General features: G+C 42.9%; 1 protein-coding gene across 1 annotated transcript in view; it reads left to right on the top strand.

Annotated features, from left to right (window-relative positions):
• The window catches only part of garem (GRB2 associated, regulator of MAPK1), a 55,714-nt gene that overhangs the window by 19,994 nt on the left and 23,275 nt on the right, over positions 1-12,445 (top strand). The window lies entirely within an intron of this gene.

Below are 12,445 nucleotides of genomic sequence, written 5' to 3'. Positions count from 1 at the left end.
TGTGTAATTGTTTGGTTGTCAAATGTTAAGGTGGTATTATCAAATAAATGTCGGTGTTTAGCAGGACCGATAATCAGCATTTCCGTTTTCTTAGTGTTGAGTTGCAAGAAGTTAGCGGACATCCATTGTTTAATTTCATTAAGACACGCCTCCAGCTGACTACAATCCGGCGTGTTGGTCAGCTTTAGGGGCATGTAGAGTTGGGTGTCATCAGCATAACAATGAAAGCTAACACCGTATTTGCGTATGATGTCGCCTAGCGGCAACATGTAAATACTAAAGAGTGCAGGGCCAAGAACCGAACTTTGGGGGACTCCGCACGTTACCTTAACATAGTCCGAGGTCACATTGTTATGGGAGACGCACTGCATCCTGTCAGTAAGATAAGAGTTAAACCACGACAAGGCTAAGTCTGACATACCAATACATGTTTTGATACGCTCTAATAAAATGTTATGATCGACGGTATCGAAAGCAGCGCTAAGATCAAGAAGCAGCAACATAGATGACGCATCAGAATCCATCGTTAGCAGTAGATCATTAGTCATTTTTGCGAGGGCTGTCTCCGTAGAGTGATTTGCCCTGAAACCGGATTGAAAAGGTTCACAGAGATTGTTAGACACTAAGTGTTCATTTAGCTGCTGTGCGACAATTTTTTCGAGGATTTTCGAGATAAACGGAAGGTGGGACACCGGCCGGTAGTTTACCATGAGGTCAGGATCGAGGTTAGGTCTTTTGAGCAAAGGATGAATAACCGCTTTTTTGAATGCTAGTGGAACAGTGCCAGAGGAAAGTGATAAGTTTATAATATTTAGCACTGATGGACCTAATAATACAAAAAGCTCCTTAATAAGTTTCCCAGGAAATGGGTCAAGTAAACATGTTGTTTGTTTTGTCCCATTGACACATCTTAACAATTCCTCTAATGTTATTTCATCAAAGAGAGAGAAACTATTTTGGAGGGCGGTATCCTTCGTAGATACAGTCGTATCTGTGTTAATAGAACCCAGTTGTAGCTGCGATGCATTGTCTTTAATCTCCTTTCTAATGAGTTCAATTTTCTTATTAAAGAAATTCATAAAATCATCTGCTGAGTGGGTGGAGCTACTGGGAGGAGTCCCTTGTTGGGTTAGCGATGCTACTGTACTAAACAAAAATTTCGGATCATTTTTGTTGAGGTGGATGAGATTTGAGTAATATTTAGCTTTAGCTAGGGTAAGCATGTGTTTATAAGTTATTAAACTATCACTCCATGCTTGATGGAAAACCTCAAGTTTCGTAGCGCGCCATTTGCGTTCCAGCTTTCTACATGATAATTTATGGGCTCTAGTTTCTTCTGTAAACCATGGGGTGCGCCTTTTAGGGGCTCTTTTAAGCTTTAGCGGTGCTATACTATCAATGGTGTCGCGCAGGGCGTCGTTAAAGTTGTTAGTGAGGTTATCAATAGAGCCGACATAATTTGGGAATGGTGCCATTACCGAAGGCAGTAGGCCAGCAAGAGTCATCGTTGTGGCAGCATTAATGTTGCGGCTGCTATAGTAGTTATTATTATTAGTTTGTTGACAATGAGTCAGGACTTCAAATTTTATAAGGTAATGATCGGACATTACTTTAGTATACGGGAGTATCGTAACTTTGGAGGTGGTGACACCCCTGACCAGCACTAGATCTATCGTATTACCGTTGCGATGCGTAGGTTCATTTATTATTTGTGTAAGACCACAGCTATCAATTATAGTCTGGAGCGCCATGCACTGAGGGTCCGATGGGGTATTCATATGGATATTAAAGTCCCCCATTATGATTATATTGTCGGCGTGCGTCACTAAATCAGCAACGAACTCTGAAAATTCACTGATGAAGTCCGAATTGGGTCCTGGGGGGCGGTAGATAACAGCCAGGTGGAGAGGCAGCGGTGTGACAAACCTCATAGTAAGCACCTCAAACGAGTTATATTTATTATTTAGGTTCGGGGTAAGATTAAAGTTTTTATTGTGTATGAGTGCAACTCCCCCACCCCTTTTAATGGGACGGGCAATATGCGCTCCCGCATAGCCAGGAGGAGACGCCTCACCCAGCGCAAAGAAATCGTCTGGTTTGAGCCAGGTCTCGGCGAGACCAATGACGTCAAGATTATTGTCTCTAATGACCTCATTAACTAATAACGTTTTGGAAGATAATGATTTTATGTTTAAGAAGCCCATATTATAGGTAGTGGGCTGTTTTGAGGAGTTTTTGTTGAAATTATCCGTAGTAGCAATATTAATAATGTTGTGTTTATTATGTGTAGTGCACTTTAAATAATTTCGACCATATCTAGGAATTGATATGACGGGAATTTTCCGATTGTTTGCTTGATGTTGTGATAAACCGAACGCATCATAACTTGCCACCTCAGTAGAGTGCATGTCTACTTCTGACACAGAAAAAACATTTTTTGAGTTGTGTATTGTTCTAAAATAGTTGCTATGTGTGCAGGTATTATCCAGCCTGGCGCTGGCTAGTTCTATTTTAACAAACTTCTCACCCGGACTAGCGCTTCTTTGAGGATTAGCCTTTCGTTTTGTTGTTAGCCCCACTCGGCATCCCCGCTTCTGCTTCTGCTCACACCGCTTACGTGTCTTCCGTTGACGGTCCCCGCTGGCACTTGACTCCGCTGCTTCAGAGGCCGCTGGATGTAGCCAGCGAAGAATCCCCATGCTAGCGAGGAGGTCGAAAGTACCCGCATCTTTCAGCCTATAACGGCCCGATCTATCCACATCCAGAATCGTCTGTCGGTCGTATCTGATCACGAAGTGTCCACGCTGTGAGCCAGCCATGAAATAGACAGAATTGACGGGTATTTTTGCCAAATCGCTCTACACTTCCAAGAGCGTCTGCAAGCCGCTGCCATCAGGGCGCCGCCATCTTATTTGGTCAAAATGTTGCAACGATTATGTTTTACAGAGCATCTTCAAACAGCTTTCTGACCAGTTCTTCAGGAAGCGTCGTTTTGTGGGCGGTCTTATTACATGCTTCCACTTCGACAGCGCCTTCTCAACGTCATCTTTTTTGTACCGATAGTTTTTAGCGCTTCCAAAGCGAGTCTACGGACAGATATAAGGTAGAACTGTACGCTACTTTATATTAGAAATGGCAACAGCGGACGATGAATGCCACACAAGAGGATAGAGAAAAACAAGGAGCTTATTGACGATGGAGGACTTCAGATTTTTGGCTAAAGTATCCCACAATGCATTGCCGGCAGTTCACGATAGGGTTACACGTAATATTGCCAATCTATTCCGTGGAAAATAACATTGCACTGGCTGTGATCCCATGGAGGAATACTGTGAGTCATTTGATAAGAAGTCCCTTCGTCTTTATAAGGAGATAACATCTGAAATTGGATGTAAGGTGTCAGGACTTGGACTATGGTGTGGTTTGTTCTCCCGTGGTGCAAATGATTTGGACCAGACATGGCGTGAAGGTGAAGACATTTAATTTTAACACTCAAAAAAAGAAACAAACAAAAGGCGCTCACAGTGGAGGTACAAAACTTGGCTATAAACACAAAACTTTCACAAAGGCAGAAACTATGAACAATGAAACAAAAACACCAACTGTGGCATTAATAAACAAAAACTTACTTGGACATGGCATGAAGTGCGCAGAGGTAAACAGAGTGTGACAGGGGTATGAATGCGGCCAGACAGACAGCCTGGCAACTGGAAGCTTAAATAATAGTGACATGATTAAAGACAGGTGCGTGAGTCGTGAGGGCAGGTGAAAACTAATGGGTTGCTATGGTGACAAACAAGAGTGCACAATGAGTCCAAACGTGGAACAGGTGAAACGAATGGGTAACCATGGAAACAAGACAAGGGAGTGAAAAGCCCTTCCCTTAAGGACAGTTGTCCAAAAAAAAAACAAAAAAAAAAACAATGATCAATAGTCATGGGAGGGCGGGTGGGGGGACATGGCGGTGGGTCGCCAGACCACGTGTCCCCGAATCCACCGAGGCAAAGTCAAGTGGCGGCGGCGAGTGTAAAGCCGCTGCAGCAGGCGAGGCGGGCGCCCAGGGAATGGCCACATTCGTGGCCGACTGGGAGGTGGGCGCACTTGGCGTGGCGGGCGACCAGGTAGCGGCCACATCCGTGGTCGACGGGGAGGTGGGCACGTCAGCGCCGTCATGGCAGGCTTGGACGCAGCAGCAGATGTGGCAGGCAGCGAAGCTCGGCGTGGTGCGTCAGGCGGCGAAGCTCGGCATGGCGCGTCAGGCGGCGAAGCTCGGCGTGTCGGGTCTTGGTCTTGGCGTGGGTCTTGGTCTTGGCATGGCGGGTCTTGGTCTTGGTCTTGGCGTGGCGGGTCTTGGTCTTGGTCTTGGCGTGGCGGGTCTTGGCGTGGCGGGTCTTGGTCTTGGCGTAGCGGGTCTTGGTCTTGGCGTGGCGGGTCTTGGTCTTGGCCTTGGCGTGGGTCTTGGTCTTGGTGTGGGTCTTGGTCTTGGTGTGGGTCTTGGTCTTGGTCTTGGCGTGGGTCTTGGTCTTGGCGTGGGTCTTGGTCTTGGTCTTGGCGTGGTTCTTGGTCTTGGTGTGGGTCTTGGTCTTGGCGTGGGTCTTGGTCTTGGTCTTGGCGTGGGTCTTGGTCTTGGTCTAGGCGTGGGTCTTGGTCTTGGTCTAGGCGTGGGTCTTGGTCTTGGCATGGCGGGTCTTGGTCTTGGCATGGCGGATCTTGGTCTTGGCATGGTGGATCTTGGTCTTGGTTTGGGTCTTGGTGTCGTGGAGCTGCGACTCGCGGCACGTGGCGTGGAGCTGCGACTGGCGGCACTTGACGTGGAGCTGCGACTGGCGGCACTTGACGTGGAGCTGCGACTGGCGGCACTGGAGCTTGGCGTCGTGGAGCTGGTACCGGAGCTTGGCGTGGTGGGTCTTGGCGTGGTGGGTCTTGGCGTGGTGAAGCTGGTGCTAGCCTTGGTGCGGCAACAGGTACTAGCCTTGGTGCGGCAACAGGTGCTAGTCGTGGTGCAGCGACAGGTGCTAGCTTTGGTGCAGGTGGAGGTGGCCTAGCTGGGGGTTGCGGTTTGGCAGGCTGAAAGACCGGTGGTGGTGGCCGAACCGGAGGTTGCGGCTTAGCATGGTGATGCTGAGCCACCCCACCAGGACAGCTCCCGGCCCCAACCCCCTCTCAAGGGGCGGATACCAGACGCGCTCCCTGCGGTCTGGAACTCTCTTTAGGGGTGGGTGGAGGGAGGTCAGGAGGGGGGCAGAAACTTCCTCTTTAAATTGTCCCAAAAGTATTTCCTTATCCCCCACCTGGTGTTGTGTGGGCGGATAAAAAGAAACATTTTGTGCCGGGGGCGGGGCTTGAGTCTTGGGGGGCGGGGCATGAAATCTGGGTGACTGATTGACTTGCTCAATATCCAAAAACATGTTCTGATAATCTTGGTCTTGAAGTCTCTTGGGGTGGCTGACAAAAAAAGAGTTCAGAGAAAAAAAATCTTGAGCTGTGATGTCATCAAGGTGAAGCTGGGCTGCCTGCGGCTTGCTTCCGCCCGGAGCGGGAGGAGCTCGCGGGAGTGACGCGTCCTGCTGGCTCGGAGAAACTCTGGACGGCTTCCACTTTTGCCGGCGTTTCCGGGAATGGAGCGACGCGCCAATGTCGTGGGTCCACATGGAGTTTATTGGCACCAGTCTTCCATTTGGCCCCCACATCATATCTCTGCGCTCCACGGAGGAGTAGCGCAGCGTTTCTTCCTCCATCGCGCGCAGGACCGCCCATGTTCCCTCGTCCAAATTGTCCAAATGTCTTGCGGGAGAACTTTTTTGCTGGCGACATCTGTCAGGACTTGGACTATGGCGTGGTTTGTTCTCCCGTGGTGCAAATGATTTGGACCAGACATGGCGTGAAGGTGAAGACATATTTAATTTTAACACTCAAAAAAAGAAACAAACAAAAGGCGCTCACAGTGGAGGTACAAAACTTGGCTATAAACACAAAACTTGCACAAAGGCAGAAACTATGAACAATGAAACAAAAACACTAACTGTGGCATTAATAAACAAAAACTTAATTGGACATGGCATGAAGTGCGCAGAGGTAAACAGAGTGTGACAGGGGTATGAATGTGGCCAGACAGCCTGGCAACTGGAAGCTTAAATAATAGTGACATGATTAAAGACAGGTGCGTGAGTCGTGAGGGCAGGTGAAAACTAATGGGTTGCTATGGTGACAAACAAGAGTGCACAATGAGTCCAAACGTGGAACAGGTGAAACTAATGGGTAACCATGGAAACAAGACAAGGGAGTGAAAAGCCAGAAACTAAAGAGTCCAATAACTAAATAAAACAAAACATGACTAAAACAAAACATGATTACACAGACATGACATAAGGATCCGTACCAGTAACCAGATCAACAAGTCTGAGTGGAGCAGAGATCACGACAGCTTCCCTGATGTTTCATACCCAGACTTTGTAAACTACTGTACTTAATTTTTCACCCCAGCCCATTTTACCACTAGAAAACTTTCAAAACTATAAGAGTCTAGAAAGATATGACCACAAATCGTCATAGCACATCACATCTCGTTTAATTGCAGCAGTCCATGCTCGCCTTCACCGTACTCTCCTTTTTTCAGTCGCTTCCCTCAGCCCAGAAATACGCTTAGGAATGCGATAAAAGCAAGTAATACTTCTTTCACTTCGATTGTAGCAGTTTACAATCGCACACGTCGTCGGCATTATCAGTATCACTATATGAATTATCAGTAACAATGAGCGTGTTTACAAATTAAGCCTACTAACGGCAATACATTGTGGGAAAGGTAGAACAATTCGAAGCACTCTGTACGACATTAGCGTGGACCACAATGGCGTACGTGCGCAAATTTTCGGGACATATGCAGATCCTAAATACACATCAGCTTGAACCAATAAGTAAGGACAGTTGGTTTTGCATAATATTGCAAAACAAAACCCCTAGATAATAGGTCTCCTAATAGGTTACATTTTGGGGTCCTTATACACACAACATAGCAACACCTGTATGTTGAAGCACAAGACGTCTTACCACAGTAGCCGTAATGCGTCGACAATCCATGAAGCAGTGTGGCTTTGTAGCTTAACAAAGTCGTACTAAAAAATTCTGAGATATTTTTGAGCGCCGTGTGTAATGTTCTTTATTCTCAATGAAACATCAAAGTTTTGGGATTGCTTGCTAGCGTAATTTATTGAACAAGCGTCAGCCTGCAGTCAGTCCACATGTACTGTATCTCTCAGAGTCGTGTATAGAGTATGGTCAACTATACCACAAGCGCCATGTTTGCTACTGCACCAAGGACGGTGCGGCTGTGCCTGGAAGCAAGCAATTGCTGTTGTTTTGTTTTCCTGATGTAATGAACTAAAATATTACATCTATTAATTGTTCTAAACACACTCCAGCTCATAAACTTTTAATAAAACATGCATTTATTTCGTCAAAGTATTCATGCAGTGTTTTGTGATCAGCAGTCTCCCTAACACAGATGCACAGCGCAATAAATGTAAAAATAAATAGACAGAACGCCCCAAAAATAACTAATAACCCTGATTTTACACGAGATTATTGAATTTCAATCATTTTGATTCAGTAAATCAAGGGTTAGAATGTTTTTGATAGCCAACATTGTGTAATATTTTACTGATCTTTTGTTTGTAACACAGTCATAGAATACGTGTAGTGTTTTAGGTATTTCCCCATATTTCTACACAAGAACTATAATGTGGTAACTGCTGATCAGTAGAGTCATTTTTGGTCCAGAATATATTTTGCTTTTAAGTTTTTTAATTTTTGACAAATTTCTTGCCACTTTATGTTAGATTTCCAGATCATTTTCTCATTTATTATTACACCCATAATTATGCTTTCTTTTACTCTTTCAACGTCTACTCTATTTGTATTTCTGTTTGATTTTCTCTTCTACTCTTACCGAATTGAATTATTTTAGTTTTACTGAGATTCAAATATAATCTGTTTTTGTCAAACCATCTCTTAAATTAATGAATTTCTTCTGGTATTATTTGCATTAGCTTCTGTGTGTTCTCTCCTGAACAAAACGCAGACGCTGTGTCGTGTGTATACCTCGCACAAGACACTATAATTGGTGGCTCTCCAATGTTGTTCGTGAAGCTTCACTTCCCATATTTGTCTTCTTTCCGGGTTTTGGGGAAAGCGGTGTAAAAGCTTTCTGCAATTCACGTGGGTGGAGCAGCCCCATGCTGCACAACAGGGCATTTTTACACGTTAAAATACTAACGAGGAAGTGCCGAAAGCACACAGCATCAGCTTAAAGTTGGTTGCAGTCATGGCGCCCTGTAGTCACGTGAGTGCCTTTTGATCAATCGTTGAGGAGAGCATCTGAAATCGGGTTAGCCATAATACTCTTTATACACAATGCTGGTGTCTCTTATGTGTGACTGCCATCTACTGGTCACATTTATCGTTACACAGTGTACCAAATACAATTCCTTTGAGGTCGTTAAGCACAACCAGAATTAATCCGTACATTAGATGCACCAGGTTACAAGCGGACTGTTGATTTTTGAAAAAGTAAAAGGATTCTAAGTGCACTTGTAGTCCGAAAAATATGATTTCTTACTACAAACATTTATTTTTAAGTGCAAAGAATAGTGCAGGAAAATCCACTGTTTAAAGCAAATATTAAACAAAAAACTTACAGTTAAAAACTGACAATGTAAACATCCAGTGCAACAAGTGTGAAACAAACAATAATGTTCAGTTTAGTGTTTTTCAACTTTTACTCTCTGAGAAGCAGTGTCCTCAGTAGAAGACATTTTTTATATCAATTGGAGAATTTCTGTTTCCCAACTGACAATTCAACTTAAATAATGTAAATACCTAACAAATTGATGTTTAGCCTTGCTGGCTATAAATATGTTTTCCTGGTGATGATTCATCAAGTATATCTGCTCATATTACTCGTATTCCCGGCGGTGTGCATTGTCCGCTCCTACTTGGCGCTTGCTCTCTGCGTGGTGCGCCGTGACCGTGACCCTGTGCCAGCTTGGAAATGCTTGAGATGAAGGTGTACGCATACTTTATTACCTCCACCAAAGTGGTTGTATTTTCACTAGAGTTTGTTTAGAGGAGGTACCATATCGATTCCTAGGTACTGGAAATTGGTACCGTATTGGTTTAAATGTGAAAATTTCCCATCCATATATATGTTGCAATTTCTTGGAATAACAATATAAATATATTATTTGGCATAAATTACAGTAGAAACATTTGAAAACAGGTTACAGGTTTCAAAAGCTCCTCATTTGGCCGCTGAAGTATATACTACCGTAATGTATGGTTTTCAAACCTGTATGTTTATTTGTGTAGTTGTTGTGTTATTCTTTCTCTAGACCAGTGGTTCTCAATTTTTTTTATTAATTACCATCTCGGAAAAAACTTGTCTCTCCAAGTACCATCACAATGACCAAAATTAAAATGCAGTAGTGTAGTAAGCCTAAGTATTTATTAAAAACAAGGCAAAGCCTTTATTTAACAAGTATATTTAACATTTTTGGCCACTGTGACATTACACACAGTTTGAACCATAACACTGTTTTTGTATATAAGAAAATAAAACACTGTACTTTAATCAAGTTTTGTTTTTCATCTTTGGTGTACCCCTAGATGGAGCCCGCGTACCACAGTTTAAGAATCACTGCTCTAGACTATTATTAATCTTCTTGATAATTTCCTCTTCTAGCGGGTTACTGTGTTGTAACTAGGGATGATGCTCGAACCCGGTTTTCCCGGTTGTTCGATAAGAAAAGAACCGAGTCCTCGGACTCGAATCCCTTTTTGAGAACCGGTACCCGTTATCGAGACCACTATAGTAAAGAAAAAGAGTTGGTTCTTTATTCGAATCCCTGGGAACTAATCCCATCCCGACAACAAATGCCCCGTAGGACATCACAAGAAATTACGTCACGTAGCTCAGTCATTTGTCACGGTGGGGTGCAGCGGTTCGTTCTCCCGGGATGCAAAACTGACTGCTCCGGACGAAAGTGTGCAGGTAGGAGATGATTTATTTCTCATAAATCATACTCATTACAACAGACAGGAACGAAACAAAAGGAAAGCGTGCCGTTCGCACGAGAAGCTAAAGCAAAAACTTACTTAGTACAGGAATACTAGAAGCTAAGGTAACTTTAGCACAGGAATCATGAGCTCGAAAACCAGAATGCCAACGTAACTGTTGCAAATGCAAACAATGAAGCCACGACGAGTGACCGGAAAAGGCAGGCTTAAATAGAGTCTCTGATGAGCAACAGGTGCGCAACCCCCGAAGTGCACAAAACAACTAAGGAAGTCCAAAACTAACAGAACATAACTAAACAAAACATGATCTGACAAATATATACATCATTTACTGACCTTTTTATAATAAAATATCTGTGAATTAGTATATACAACAGTTTTGTAATATGTAATTAATTAATTCAGTCATTATTAATATACTGAGATGAAGAATATCTTATTTTCAATAAGGTTGAAAGTATTTCTCATAATTCTTCTTCTTTGTACTTTGTAAGCACTATTCATTTGAACAACTGGATCATATCAGTACAATGTTTAACTTCTTTACTTAATCCATTCCATCATTTAATTCCACATCATTTTAGCTGTTTGCAATTTTACCAAATCATCAAACTTTAATATTTTTGACTCAATAAATAAAATGTTTGTATGTTCTCTATATCCAACATTATGTATCAGTCTAATTGATCTTTTTTGTAACACGGTTAACGAATGTAGCACACATTTGTAGTTATTTCCCCATATTTCTGCACAATAACTCAGATATGGTATTACTATAGTAGCGAGCAGTAGAGAATGTGAAGTGATTTGTTAAACCAAATATTGTGTTTTTTTTTCCATATACATACAGTATAAGAGAATCGATAAGGAATCGGTTCGATATGAAGATTCAATAATAGGCTCGAACTCGATAATTTCTTATCAAACATCATTCCTAGTTGTAACGCAGTTTTAGTTACTTCTGTTAAAGTGTACCAAGTACTTAATCTTCTGTTGTTTAACTACTTTACATTCAAACTAGCTTAGAGGTTGGTAATGCTTCTTGTCTCCTGCTATCCCTTATTATTCATCCTCCAGGGGTAATGATGCATGTGACAAATATAGTCTATTTGGAACCTGGAGGATAGAATTCATAACTTACAAGCAGCTCCATGTTGTGGATAGACATACTTTAGCTGTGCTAGCTAGCCACACCAAGGCGGTCAACAGTAAAACCAGGCATCAACTAGAAAAACTGCAGTCCACTAATTTTCTTGGTCGATGAAGTCGACTGATCACAGCATCCCCAACACTGATTACACAGCAGGATTATTGCACAGGTGTAATATATAAGGCAGGGGTCCCTAAACTACGGCCCGCTGGCTGGATCCGGCGCCCCAGCATCCAAAATCCGGCCCATGGGAAGTCCTAAGTTAAAAAAAAAAAAGTTTTAATTTAAAAAAATTTTTTTTTTTTTAATCTTTCCTTTTTAATCCATTTTTACCGCTTGTTACTCTCGGTGTCTCCTAGCCGCTCAGGCAAATCATATTGTCTAAAAATGAATTTTCCCATCGATAACGTGACAATGTTAAATGTCAAAACGGATTAAAAAGACAATGTATGTATATATATATATATATATATATATATATATATGTATACCGTATTTTCCGCACTATAAGGCGCACCGGATTATTAGCCGCACCTTCTATGAATTACATATTTCATAATTTTGTCCACCAATAAGCCGCCCCGGACTATAAGCCGCGCCTACGCTGCGCTAAAGTGAATGTCAAAAAAACGCTGCGCTAAAGTGAATGTCAAAAAAACAGTCAGATAGTTCAGTCAAACTTTAATAATATATTGAAAACCAGCGTTCTAACAACTCTGTCCCAAAATGTACGCAAATGTGCAATCACAAACATAGTAAAATTCAAAATGGTGTAGAGCAATAGTAACATAATGTTGCTCGAACGTTAATGTCACAACACACAAAATAAACATAGCGCTCACCTTCTGAAGTTATTCTTCATTCGTAAATCCTTCGAATTCTTCGTCTTCGGTGTCCGAATTGAAAAGTTGCGCAAGCGTGGTATCCAAAATGGCCGGTTCCTTCGGAGCTGTGTGAAAAAAGCCACCCGGCCTCTTCGCGTAAACTTCCCTTAACCACTCGCTCATCTTTTCTTCATCCATCCATCCCTTCGAGTTAGCTTTTATGATGACGCCGGCTGGAAAGGTCTCTTTTGGCAAGGTCTTCCTTTTGAATATCACCATGGGTGGAAGTTAGCATGGCAAGCTAGAACCACAGTGAAGGATGACTTCTCATTCCCTGTGGTGCGAATATTCACCGTACGTGCTCCCGTTCCACAGTGCGGTTCACAGGAATATCAGCTGT

The sequence above is a fragment of the Nerophis lumbriciformis genome, linkage group LG07, assembly GCF_033978685.3.
Source record: "Nerophis lumbriciformis linkage group LG07, RoL_Nlum_v2.1, whole genome shotgun sequence".
Classification (NCBI taxonomy): Eukaryota; Metazoa; Chordata; class Actinopteri; order Syngnathiformes; family Syngnathidae; genus Nerophis; species Nerophis lumbriciformis.
The sequence above is the reverse complement of the archived record's forward strand: the minus strand, read 5'-3'. Positions and strand labels throughout refer to the sequence as shown.